Source organism: Mesoplodon densirostris, chromosome 8 (assembly GCF_025265405.1).
Source record: "Mesoplodon densirostris isolate mMesDen1 chromosome 8, mMesDen1 primary haplotype, whole genome shotgun sequence".
NCBI lineage: Eukaryota > Metazoa > Chordata > Mammalia > Artiodactyla > Ziphiidae > Mesoplodon > Mesoplodon densirostris.
In genome coordinates this window covers 99420621-99433001 of record NC_082668.1, presented here as the reverse complement: position 1 = coordinate 99433001, position 12381 = coordinate 99420621, and the positions used below count along the sequence as shown (strand labels likewise).

Below are 12381 nucleotides of genomic sequence, written 5' to 3'. Positions count from 1 at the left end.
CGGGAGACCATAGACTTTGGGTTTTTTTTTTTTTTTTTTTTTTTTTTGCGGTACGCGGGCCTCTCACTGTTGCGGCCTCTCCCGTTGTGGAGCACAGGCACCGGACATGCAGGCACAGTGGCCATGGCTCACGGGCCCAGCTGCTCCGCGGCATGTGGGATCTTCCCAGACCGGGGCACGAACCCGTGTCCCCTGCATCGGCAGGTGGACTCTCAATCACTGCGCCACCAGGGAAGCCCGAGACCATAGACTTTGAGCAGTACTGCTATGCCCCTATCTGATTGCCTCTTGGGGGCATCATTTAACTTGTTCTTCTATTCTCTGTATTTACTATAAACTGGATTTTCAATCTAAAGACTTAATTAGATTTCTGTTATAAATTTGGGGCAAGGATACTTCATAAATGGTATGTGTACTTCATTTTTTATCATCTCAGGTGGTACATAATGAATGTCTGACTTCCCTACTGTTAATGAGGCCAAGATGACTTCCCCAAGGCTAAGACTGATCCCTGAATCAAGGAGGTGAAAAAGCTTGATCCCTCCATTGTAATGTCTCTATTCGAAACTAGCAGATAATTTGTTGGGTGGTACTCAGGGACCAAGGGAATGTCTAGTCCTCAGTAAATATTTCATCTAATGGTTTTAACATGCATTGATTATCCTTGCCAGAACTGATTATTTAACTAGGGGTAGATCATGGAGATTTTCTAATTCAACATTCTTCCAAAATGAGTGCTATTCTTTTTTTAAAAAATGATGTTCCTTCTGTAACTGGTACTGTTTGGTTAGCTAGAAGTATAGTGCATATTAGAAGGACAGGATAAATGCTTAAGTAGTTGTTCAAAGTAAAGTGAAGTTTCTGACTGGAGTGAGTGGAAGGATGAAGTTATCATTTAGTGAGAAGCGGAAGATGGTGGGTAGACAGACCAGGTTTGGTGGGGAAAAGCAGAATTTCAGTTTTGAATATGTTAAATTTGAGATGTCTATTAAACATTTGTATTGATCAAAGTTCAGTTGAAATAAAACATAAAATACTCTAGCTATTTTAAGCAGAAAGCTGTTTTATACAGATAATATTATTAAAGGGCTAGAGGAGAAGTTTCTACGGCATCGAATGTGCTGGTGGCCTACAACTGTTGCTGATTGCTTTTTTCCCCCTCACCCCACATATATGGCCTCATGAGACATTTTCTCTGACCAGTTGCCTAAGGGAACTAAATGGGGCCTAGTTCAGAGACAGCTCCATGGTATAATGGAAGTGAGCTCCTGAAGCATTACAGCCCCGTTCAAGGTGTTCCTAAAAGATAGTAGGAAAGGGAGATCCTTCTGGTAGTCAGAACTTCAAATAGTTGATACTAGTTGTTAAGGATTGATGGCCACAGGGATTGATGTATCTCAATGCATGAGCAGTGGTGAAGAGCTTGGCCAAATAGTTGGAAGTAAAAACTTGGAGGGTTGGTGGCAAAGATGTGTAAAGCAAAAGTATATGGATGACTTTCACAGAATAAGAACAGAATATGAGATTTGTGTTTTATGCAAATGCTCGCCAAAGAAAATTTATTCTCTAGAAATAACCAGGAAATAACCAGGTATGTAAGATGGTCCATTCTATAGATGTTTGTCAGCATCTTTTCAGAGCAAACCCAGGGCTTACACAATGAACATATAAACAAAGTGGCCTTAAAGCAGGAAGGAGAAAAATACAGGGATTTAGCAATAAACACTTCTGCTCACCAAGGCTGATTTGACTACCACCATTGCTGAGTACTCTGCCTGCAAGCAGATCAGCCTTGAGCCCCGGATACACCCCATATCCCAGGGCAGCCAGTCCACCACTTGGTGGCAGGTTGATACATTGAATCCTCTCCTTTGTGAAAGGTCAGTGGCTTGGCCTCATTGCTATAAATGCTTACTTCTGGTATGGATTTGCATTTCCAGTCCACCATGTTTCTGCCAACACTACCATTGGTGGCCCTACTAAATGCCATGTTCAGTGAATTTGCTCATATACAATACTGCTTTTGATCAAGGGACTCATTCACATCAAAAATAGTGAAACAGTTGGCTGACAAGTATGGGATTCACTAGTCTTACCATTTTTCCTATTTTATAATATTGTCTTCCACCTGGGAGACTAAATCTTGTGATATTAAGGTAGTTTTTAGTTCCATAAACAGAATACTTGGGTCTATGGACTAATGAATGAGTTAAGGTAGAAGTGTCATTTCTTATCTCCACCTTTTGTGACCCGCTCATAATATTTTTGCTTCCGGCCTCTACAACTTTGAACTCTGCTGATTTAGAGCTTTTAGTTTAAAAGAATACTTTCATATGGGAACATGACAGTGGTTCAGTTGAATTGGACATTGAAAACTACCTGGCCACATTATTGAACCATATCACTGAACCAGCAAGTGAAAAAATAATAATGAAGTTGCTCTGATGGCAAAGGTGATCAGTTCTGATTATCAGGGGGAAATAGTGTTGCTACTACTACTCAATAGGAGGATGATATCTAGAACCCAACAGGTAACCTGGGCTGCCTCTTAAGAGCAGGATGAAATGAATGAACACATTGTCTAGGAAAATAAAAATGGCCAAACTGACTCCAGAAGATATAGATAATGTTAAAGACCAGTTATCACCAAAGAAGCAGAAATCTTTTTGTTACTCCTAAAAAAAGCACCAACTCTGATATTTTCACAGGGATATGCACCATACCTTTAAGGAATAGGAAAACTTCAATACTATTTAAATTATTCTGGAACATAGGAAAATATGGAAAACTCCCAGATTTTATATCTAGAGCTTGCATGAAATTAATACCAACATCTGACAATGAAGTCCAAAGAAGGAAAAGTATAGATTGATTTTACTTATGAGTGTCAAACAACCCTTAATAAAATAAGAATAGATGGCTGTGTTATCAACATGATAAATATATATATATCATTTTAAAGCCTATAATAGGAGAAACATGTGAGGGAGTCCCATTAAATTTTGGAACTGACAACAGTATCCTTCATCAGCACTGTTGGTCACATTCTTCTGGTGAAACCCACCAATGTAAGTAGACTAGAGAAGAACATGAATTTGTGTGACAGTTGGAAAGAAGAAAGTGAAATTACCATTATTTGAAGATGAAGTAACTATTAGACTGGAAAATCCAAGAGAATAAAGGGAAAATCTATGATGAACAATGAGAAAATTAAGTGCTAGGTGTAGAAATCAATGGTTTTGATATATGGCATCAAGAGTCAGTTAGGAGATGGAGTTAGAAACATATTGACAGCAGCATCAAAAAAAGGTGAAAAACCTAGACTTATTCAGCATTTATCTGAAAAATGTTTACCATGGTACTTAGGGACACAGGAGACTTAAAATAGAAAAGCATACCATGTTTCTGTAAAGAAAGACTGAATCTCATAAAAGTGTTACAGCCCTTAAGATAATATATATTTAACGTAATCTGAATAAAATGCCAGGAGAATTTTTTCACGCTAGACAAACTGATTTTAAAGATCATGTGTAAAAATAGACATGGAAATTCTTAAAAGTAGTAAGGAACTCTATCAGCTACTAAGTCATGTTATGAAACTGTAATATTTAAGACATTATGATACTGGCATATGAATAAATCAATAGATCTCAGATTAGACACTTAAGAAGAGATTCAAATACATCCAGAAATTTAGTATATCTATAGGTGGCATTTGAAATCTGTAGGAGAAAGACTGTTTATGCCATGAATTATGTTGGGACAGATAGATAGCCACTTGGAAAAAAGTAAAGTCAACTACCAATTTTGTATCATCTATCAAAATAACTTTCAGATAGTATTAAATAAAATATGAAATTGAGACCATAAAATTATTAGAAAAATATAGGGGATTTTTTTTGTCACAAAGGGAGCTTTTAAATATGACACAAAACCCAGAAACCATAAAAGAAGTGATAAATTCAACCATAGGCACATAAAAATGAAAACGTTTGACATAGAGAAAACAGCATAAATAAAAGCACTAAATGACACACTGGGAAAAATATTTGTAACTCACACAAGTAAAAGGTTGATACTGTATGGAGCACTGCTACAATTAACATGACAAACAGTACAAAGAAAGAATTGGCTAATGATATAAACTGACAGTTCATGGAAAAATAAAAGTAGCTCTTAAACATTTGCAAAGTTTCTCAGCCTCTCTCATAATAAGAGAAATGTAAATTGAAATTAGAGTGATATGCGGTTTTTCACCCCTCAGATAGTCAAAGATCAAAATTTTGAAAATTTACAAGGTTTACAAGGGTATAAGAAAACACCCTTGTAAATTGGTAGTAAAAATAATAGGTAAACTGAGTACTTACTATGTGCCATGCACTTTTCTAAGTACTTTACACTTATTTAATCATCACAATTTGTGAGAGGCACTCTTATTATCCCCATTTTACAGATGAGGAAACTGAAGAACAGAGAAGTTAAACAATAACCCAAAGTCACAGTTGGCAAATGGAGGAGCCAAGATTTAAGATCAATTACTTTTACTCTAGCATTTACTTTTTTTTTTCCAGTCACAAGTCTAAATTTCTATGGCAAGTGATTTGGCAATATATACTCTCAAGGGTACATACCCTTTAACCCAGTGTTTCTACTTCTAGAAGTTTGTCCTGCAGTTTTATGTAAATAGATGCAAAATGACGTTCATTGCAGCAGTATTTGCAGTAAAGGAAGATTGGAAACAACCTACATACCCATCCACAGGGAACTAGTTAATTAAATTGAGGTTCATCCATACAAAGAAAACTAGGCAGCTTTAAATAAAGTAAGATAGCACTCTATGTAGTGATATGGAATTATCTCCAAAGTATTGTAAAAGGAAAAGCAAGGCACAGAATAGTGGGTTGGGATGCTACCATCTATGTAAAAAGTCACAGAATGTATACCTACATTTTTGTATATGCAGAGAATAGATTCTTGGTTGTCCCTCAGGAAGGGAACTAGATACCAGGGAATGAGCTGAATAATGAGATTTTTTAATTCTGTACAATGTGTGTATTTTAATTTGTACAGAAAATAATTGTGTATATGGTTCTCAGATATAGAGACATTTGCATTGTGGTCACTTGGTGAAGAGTGTAACCAAGTGCCATAGACAGATCTGGGTTCAGGCTCCAACACTGGATGGTTACCAGAGGGAAAGGGGCTTTGGAACAACTGTAGTTCTGGGCAACTTTGCTTCTTCCCTAACTTGGATATTGACCAGAGGGAAGACAGGATCCATAGAGCTCTTTGTGTTTGGGGTAAGACTCCACTCATCACTGCCCCACTCTCCAATCCCAACTGCTGCACACAATTTTTATCTCTTACACACACTGGGTTGCTGCCTGAGGCTCATCACCTAGACTCTCATCCCTCTAAGGCCCTCTCTGTGTACCGCCTAACCTGACACCATCCCCTACTCTCCTCAACTCCAGACACCATTTTATTTTTGCCCTGTGGAACGAATGATTCATCATTAGCAAAGTCTATGTTGTCAACCACTTTTCCAAATATCCCCCTTTTACTTTAGTAGAGAGACACAGCTCTTCCAGGAGCTTATAGTGTCCCCTGCAGTCCTTTTGAGTGGTAGCTGTTTCCTCTGCCATGCCTTTCATACAACTGGTGCTGGAGGTGCTCTTGATGTCTTGAAGTCTTCCTTGCATCTCACTGGTATTTGGGGACCATTTTCTCAGCGTACTCTCTTTAAAAAATCCTCAGCATTGAAGCTCAGTCCGTCAGACACCACCTGCTAGCATTACTTGCACTCCTGTACAGTCTGCTGCATCTTTCTGCCAGTCCTTGAAGACTTTAGCTCCTGCCTCACTGTCACTCCCTCCAATACTACTGCTGTCATAATTTTATGTGTTTTTTTGTACATTTCTCTCAGTTTTTACCTCTTCTCCTTCAGAGATCTTGACATGTATTTCACTTTCCCCATTTTCTCCCATAATCATATTTCTAGTACAGTAGTTCTCAAAGTGTGGCCCCCTGGACCAACATCATCAGCGTCACCTGGGAATTAGTTATAAATATAAATTCTCAGACCCCACCTCAGACTACTGAGTCCAGAACTGTGGGGCTGGGACCCAGAAATCTCTGTTTTAAGAAGCTCCTTTTTGTCATTCTGATGAAGGTGGAAGTTCATCAGATCTTGTTATTGTCATTAGCAATAACTCTCTGTCTCAATTTTAATCATCCTACCCACTATGTGGCTACTGCCTTCTGTCTTCCTAGCTCACCAGATCAACTCTCCCAACCCCTATAATCCTGCAGCCCCACTGAGACCACAATTTACTGTTTTTGCCACTTTTCACTAGCCCTTAGCCCTCTTAGGTCCTTACTTTCCCCTTTTTCAGCCACACATGTGACTACTCTTTGTTCTCTTTCATATACCATATCAAAATAGGAAACAAATCTTGTCCATTCTCCCTTCAAAATATATCTAAATATATTCAAAATACATTCGAAAGTTGCTAAGAAAGTAAATCTTAGATGTTATCATAAGAAAAAAATTTTTTTGTAACTCTGTGGTGACAGATGGTAACTAGAATTATTGTGGTGATTATTTCCCAATGGATACAAATGTTGAATCATATTGTACACCCAAAACTGGTATAATGTGTATGTCAATTATGCTTCAATGAGGAGATATATCTAGAATCTGGCTTTTCTTATAATGTCCACTTCAACCACTGTGTCTAAGCACACAATGTTAGAATATTGCCAGTGTTCTTTACTTTGTTAGTCCTTACCCTAACTGTGTCTACTTTCCATATGGCAGCTGAAGTGATCCTTTTAACACCTAAGGCTATGTTGCTGCAAACACTGCTCAAAATTCTCCATGCTTCTTCTCTCACTCAGAACCAAAGCTAAAATCCTTGTAAATGCCTACAAAGCTCTGGGTGATCTGACCTTCCCTGGCCAGCAAGTCATTTCTTCTACCTTTGCCCTCCTTCTCTCCCACAACTGAGCTTCACTGTTTTTTTTAAACATCTTTATTGGAGTATAATCGCTTTGTATACACCATAAACTATATGATGTGTTAGTTCCTGCTTTATAACAAAGTGAATCAGCTATACATATATCCCCATATCTCTTGCGTCTCCCTCCCTCCCACCCTCCCTATCCCACCCCTCTAGGTGGTCACAAAGTACCGAGCTGATCTCCTCCCTGTGCTATGCAGAAGCTTCCTACTAGCTATCTGTTTTACGTTTGGTAGTGTATATATGTCCATGCCACTCTCTCACTTTGTCCCAGCTTACCCTTCCCCCTCCCCATGTCCTCAAGTCCATTATCTGGTAGGTCTGCGTCTTTATTCCTGTCCTGCTCCTAGCTTCTTCATGACTTTTTTTTTTTTTTTTTAGATTCCATATATATGTGTTAGCATACGGTATTTGTTTTTCTCTTTCTGACTTACTTCACTCTGTATGACGGACTCTAGGTCCATCCACCTCACTACAAATAACTCAATTTCGTTTCTTTTTAGGCTGAGTAATGTTCCATTGTATATATGTACCACATCTTCTTTATCCATTCATCTGTCGACGGACACTTAGGTTGCTTCCAAGTCCTGGCTATTGTAAATAGAGATGCAATGAACACTGTGGTACATGACTCTTTTTGAATTATGGTTTTCTCAGGGTATATGCCCAGTAGTGGGATTGCTGGGTCGTATGGTAGTTCTATTTTTAGTTTTTTAAGGAACCTCCATACTGTTCTCCATAGTGGCTGTATCAATTTACATTCCCACCAACAGTGCAAGAGGGTTCCCTTTTCTCCACACCCTCTCCAGCATTTATTGTTTGTACATTTTTTGATGATGGCCATTCTGACTGGTGTGAGATGATATCGAATTGTAGTTTTGATTTGCATTTCTCTAATAATTAATGATGTTGAGCATTCTTTCATGTGTTTGTTGGCAGTCTGTATATCTTCTTTGGAGAAATGTCTATTTAGGTCTTCTGCTGATTTTTGGATTGGGTTGGTTTTTTTTGATATTGAGCTGCTTGAGCTGCTTGTAAATTTTGGAGATTAATCCTTTGTCAGTTGCTTCATTTGCAAATATTTTCTCCCATTCTGAGCGTTGTCTTTTCATCTTGTTTATGGTTTCCTTTGCTGTGCAAAAGCTTTTAAGTTTCATTAGGTCCTGAGCTTCACTTTTATCCTTAGAACTTTTTACCACTTAGCATGCTCTGAATTCTTTTGTTTATTTCTATTTCCTACCATTGACATGGAAGCTTCATGAGGACAGAGGCTTTTCTTGTTCCCTGATAGAACCTCAGCTTCTAGAGCCCTGCCTGGCAAATAACAGGCATCTAGTTATTTGTGAATAAATGAATGGATGTTATTGTTATCTAGATGACCCAAAGCTAACACTGCCCTTTTATTCACTCATCAAGTATTTGATCATCTATTATGTGCCGTGCATTAAGGAAATAGAATGTGGAGAAAAACCCAGAGAGTTTCCAGTCTAATATGTAAGAATAATTAATAAATAGATATAAAATAACAGCAGTGTACGAATCAAGATTGGGAAGTGTATGGACTTGTGAGAACAAATGATAAGGGGGAAATGACCTAGCTGAAGCCACAAAGCCAAGGAAACCATGGTAGGCTTTCCCTAGAAACAGTGACTGAGGTGAGATCAAGATAAAGAGAAGAGGGGGTTAATTGGGCAAAGTGGCTATGGTGGCAGCTGGTGTAGGTGGGCAGCTAGTGGGGAGAGCAGGTGCAAGGACCCTGTGGTAGAGGGAACATAGGAGTTAAAGAAACTGAATGGAATAGGAGGAGGCTTGAGGAGGGAGCATGGAAGGAGAGAAGGATGGAGATTTGTTAATTATGTCTCTGTATTCCACTTAATTAAGAACATTTTAAAAATCCGACTTTATTCGGTAGAGATCTCCATCCTGATCTCTAAATTGATTTCAAATTGCTACCTAATTCATATATACTTAGACTCTATCTTCATAGTCATCATATTAGATGCATCTAAAAGAAAAAGAGAAATGAGGAAATGAATACGTGCTCTGGTAAAGAAAAAAAAATTGGCTTTGTTGACTTGTATTTAAAAACCCCTTGATTGACCAGAATGTCTAAGGAATGGGACTTTCTGATTAATTTAGTTTTCATTGCTGTTGTTGTTAACTGAGGCTTAAAAATAAAATTATTTTGCTTAAATCCTTTTAGAAAGTCTTTAAAAATAACTTTAGCCCCTTTCCTCCCATTTTAAGAAGATTGTGTCACAAAGATTGGGTGGGACATATAGCGTGCACTTTTATACATATGTTTAAGGTCTACAAGCCTTCGACTGCAATGTGCTTATTCTCACAAACCCCAAATGACTGTTTCTCATTTCCACAAACGTCTATTCCTCCACAGTCATGATATAGGAAAAGGGGGAAATAAAAGTTTGTTTGTATGACAGCATTTGGGGACTGCAATTTGGTGGCTAGACACCTTCCTTACTGGGTCTGTCCCTGCTAGAGAAATGAGGGTATTCCCACAAATTTACCAGGTAAGGGAAACTTAAACAGATCTTTTGTCTGGACTCTGGGGTTTAGAACAAGTTTCTGGTCCTTTTCGTGTTTTAATAAAAGTGAGCCCTAGATTAATCTGCTTCGTCCTTCCTGGTTAAAGGACACGAATACTGTCCTTCGTGGCAGTTGTTTTTTTTTTTTGTGGTACGCGGGCCTCTCACTGTTGTGGCCTCTCCCGTTGCGGAGCACAGGCTCCAGACGCGCAGGCCCAGCGGCCATGGCTCACGGGCCCAGCCGCTCCGCGGCATGTGGGATCTTCCCACACTGTGGCACGAACCCGTGTCCGCTGCATCGGCAGGCGGACTCTCAACCACTGTGCCACCAGGGAAGCCCCCTTCGTGGCAGTTTTGTTTTGACCTGATCCAGAGTCACATACTACATTTAGTTGTCACTCTTTAGTCTCCTTTAATCTGGAACACTTCCTCAGTTTTTCTTGGTCTTTCATGGCCTTGACATTTTTGAAAAGTTTAAGGCAGGTATTTGGAGAATGCCCCTCAACTTGGGTTTGTCTGAGTGTTTCATCTTGTTAGGTCCACATTATGTATGCACTTGGGGCAGGAATCCCACAGAAGTTGTGTGTCCTTAGTGCTGTGTATCTTGTACATGAGGCACATGTGTCGGTTTGTATCACTCAGTGTTGTTAACTTTGATCACTTGACTGAGGACGTGTCTGCCCGACTTCCCTACTGTAAATATTCCTTTTTACTTTCTGTAAATAGAATAATAGGGAAGGACAGAGTTTAAGAATAAGTAAATATTTTGTTCCCCAACTGACTGTCACCGATGGTTTTAGCATCCATTGCTGATTCTTGCCCAAATCCATCATTATTATGATGGTTGAAAATAGTGATTTTCTAACTCTGTAATTTTCCCGTATTTATTAATTGTTACTCTAAGGTGAAGTTTTTCCTTTTCCTCCTTTATTTATATGTGTATTTAGTGTCGGTTTGACTCCCGGAGTTGGGTTTTTTAAAAAGTCACTGTAGTATGTATGATATGTTACTGTCTTTATTCCATTTTGTGTTGTCCCAGGTTTGGCCAATGGGAGTTCTGAGACACTGAGTCCTTTATCAGAGTTTTCTGTATAAATGATATAAAAAATCGATAATAGAGGTACAGAGAGTAACACAGGAGCAAGAAGCCAGAGAGGTGAATTCTGCTGGTCAGGAAGGGCTTCAGTGAGGAAGTGGTATTCAAGGTGAGCTTTGAAAAAGTGGTCAGATTTTTACAGGATTGGAGACGAGGTAGAGTGGTAACGGTGAACTGTCTGAACAGAGGAAGGCCTATAGCAGCTGGTATTCGGCAAGTAATACAGTGGGTCTGCATCGTGAAGGGGAAGTGGAAATGGAACAGAAAACCCTCTGCACTTAGTTTGCTTCGAGCATCTTCTGTGCTGGTCTCACTGCTTGCTATTTCCTCCCTGACTCTACCCCTGCTGTTTCGCTAAGGGGAGGATGAAGTGTGAGGCAGGAGGGAATTGCACGTAGTGAAAACAGCATGAGCCCAAAGCCCCGCTCAAATGCTCCCTTCTCTGGATCCCTAATAAGAATTAACCACCCTCCTCTCATCCACTCCCAGGGCACTTTGTACCTTCGTGTTAACAAATCTGTTCTGTCTTGTACTGGTTCTATTTGTGGATACGTCTTCCCCCTGTAAAGCATGAACACAGGTTAATCACTTTCCACCTCTTCCCAGTACTCAGTGCAAATGCTCAACAAGTATTTCTTGAATATGTGTGAGAGGGAGGAGAGAGGATAGGTTGGAGTTGGTTGGGGGAGGCTCTGGATGTCATTTTCAGGGGTCGGACTTGCCTCACAGGCAGTGATGAGCCCTGGTGCTTTGGACCAGTGCAGGGCTGCTGGGAGCTGTGATGTCTGAGGATATGGTGGAAGGGGGGCTGCAAGGTACCCGTGAGTGGTCCTGGAGAACACCGAGCCAGAGTGAGACAGCCAGGAAAGGCAGAGGCGTGGAAGCAAATAGTTATCACCTCACGAATCTGGGCACTCATTTGAATGTAGGAATTGAAAGAAAAACAAGGAATTGAGTATGGCTTTGAGGTTTCAAGACTGGGTGATTAGGAGACTGGCAGAAGTCTCTCACCAAAATGGGCTCCCAGGGCCAAGTACAGAAGAGGTAAGGAGTTCAGCAACGTCCTCTCTGGTCCTCAGCCAAGACACTCCCTGAATTCAAACAATATGTGTTGTTGAAAAATTTTTATTATTTCAAATATGGTAAGAAATAAAATATTGTCTCTACTTGAGGCACAAAAACTGACGTGGGTGTAATGGACATTTTTCTTTTGGCTTTAGTAACGGTTTCATTAAAAATGGATGCTAGTAACTGCTTTTCTAACCTTGAAGCGTGGCCCTGTGAGAAGAGCTTACCATGAAAGAAATAGTCGTCAGCTTTCTTCTGGCTCCTGTGTCCTCTCCTGCCCCTTCCTAACAACGGAAAATTTGCTTTGCACCTGCTCCAACTGGGCTCTAAGTGATAAGCATCTTGCAAGCCCAGAAAATTGTAGTATCAAATCTCAGCCCCAACTGTAAGGCAGCACTATATTCCCGAACCCCCGCTGAGAGGCGTTGCTTTCCCAATTCCCCAGGGAAGAGTTCTTTCTCCTTTGGCCCCTTTTCAGGCTTGAACTCCGACCTAAACCCTCTTCTTAGCTTCCAGCGTGCATTGCTCTGGGTGCTGGCCCTGACCTGGCCTTGCATCCTCCCCTCCACTCTGGGCTCATCAGCAGGTCAGCCCTGGGTAGCCCTGGGGTCACCGGAATGCCCAATTCCAATAATGAGCATATTTATCC

The 12381-nt window shown here is 40.0% G+C and overlaps 1 protein-coding gene across 1 annotated transcript in view; it reads left to right on the top strand.

The window, feature by feature from the left end:
* The window catches only part of CERKL (ceramide kinase like), a 156631-nt gene that overhangs the window by 108756 nt on the left and 35494 nt on the right, over positions 1-12381 (top strand). The window lies entirely within an intron of this gene.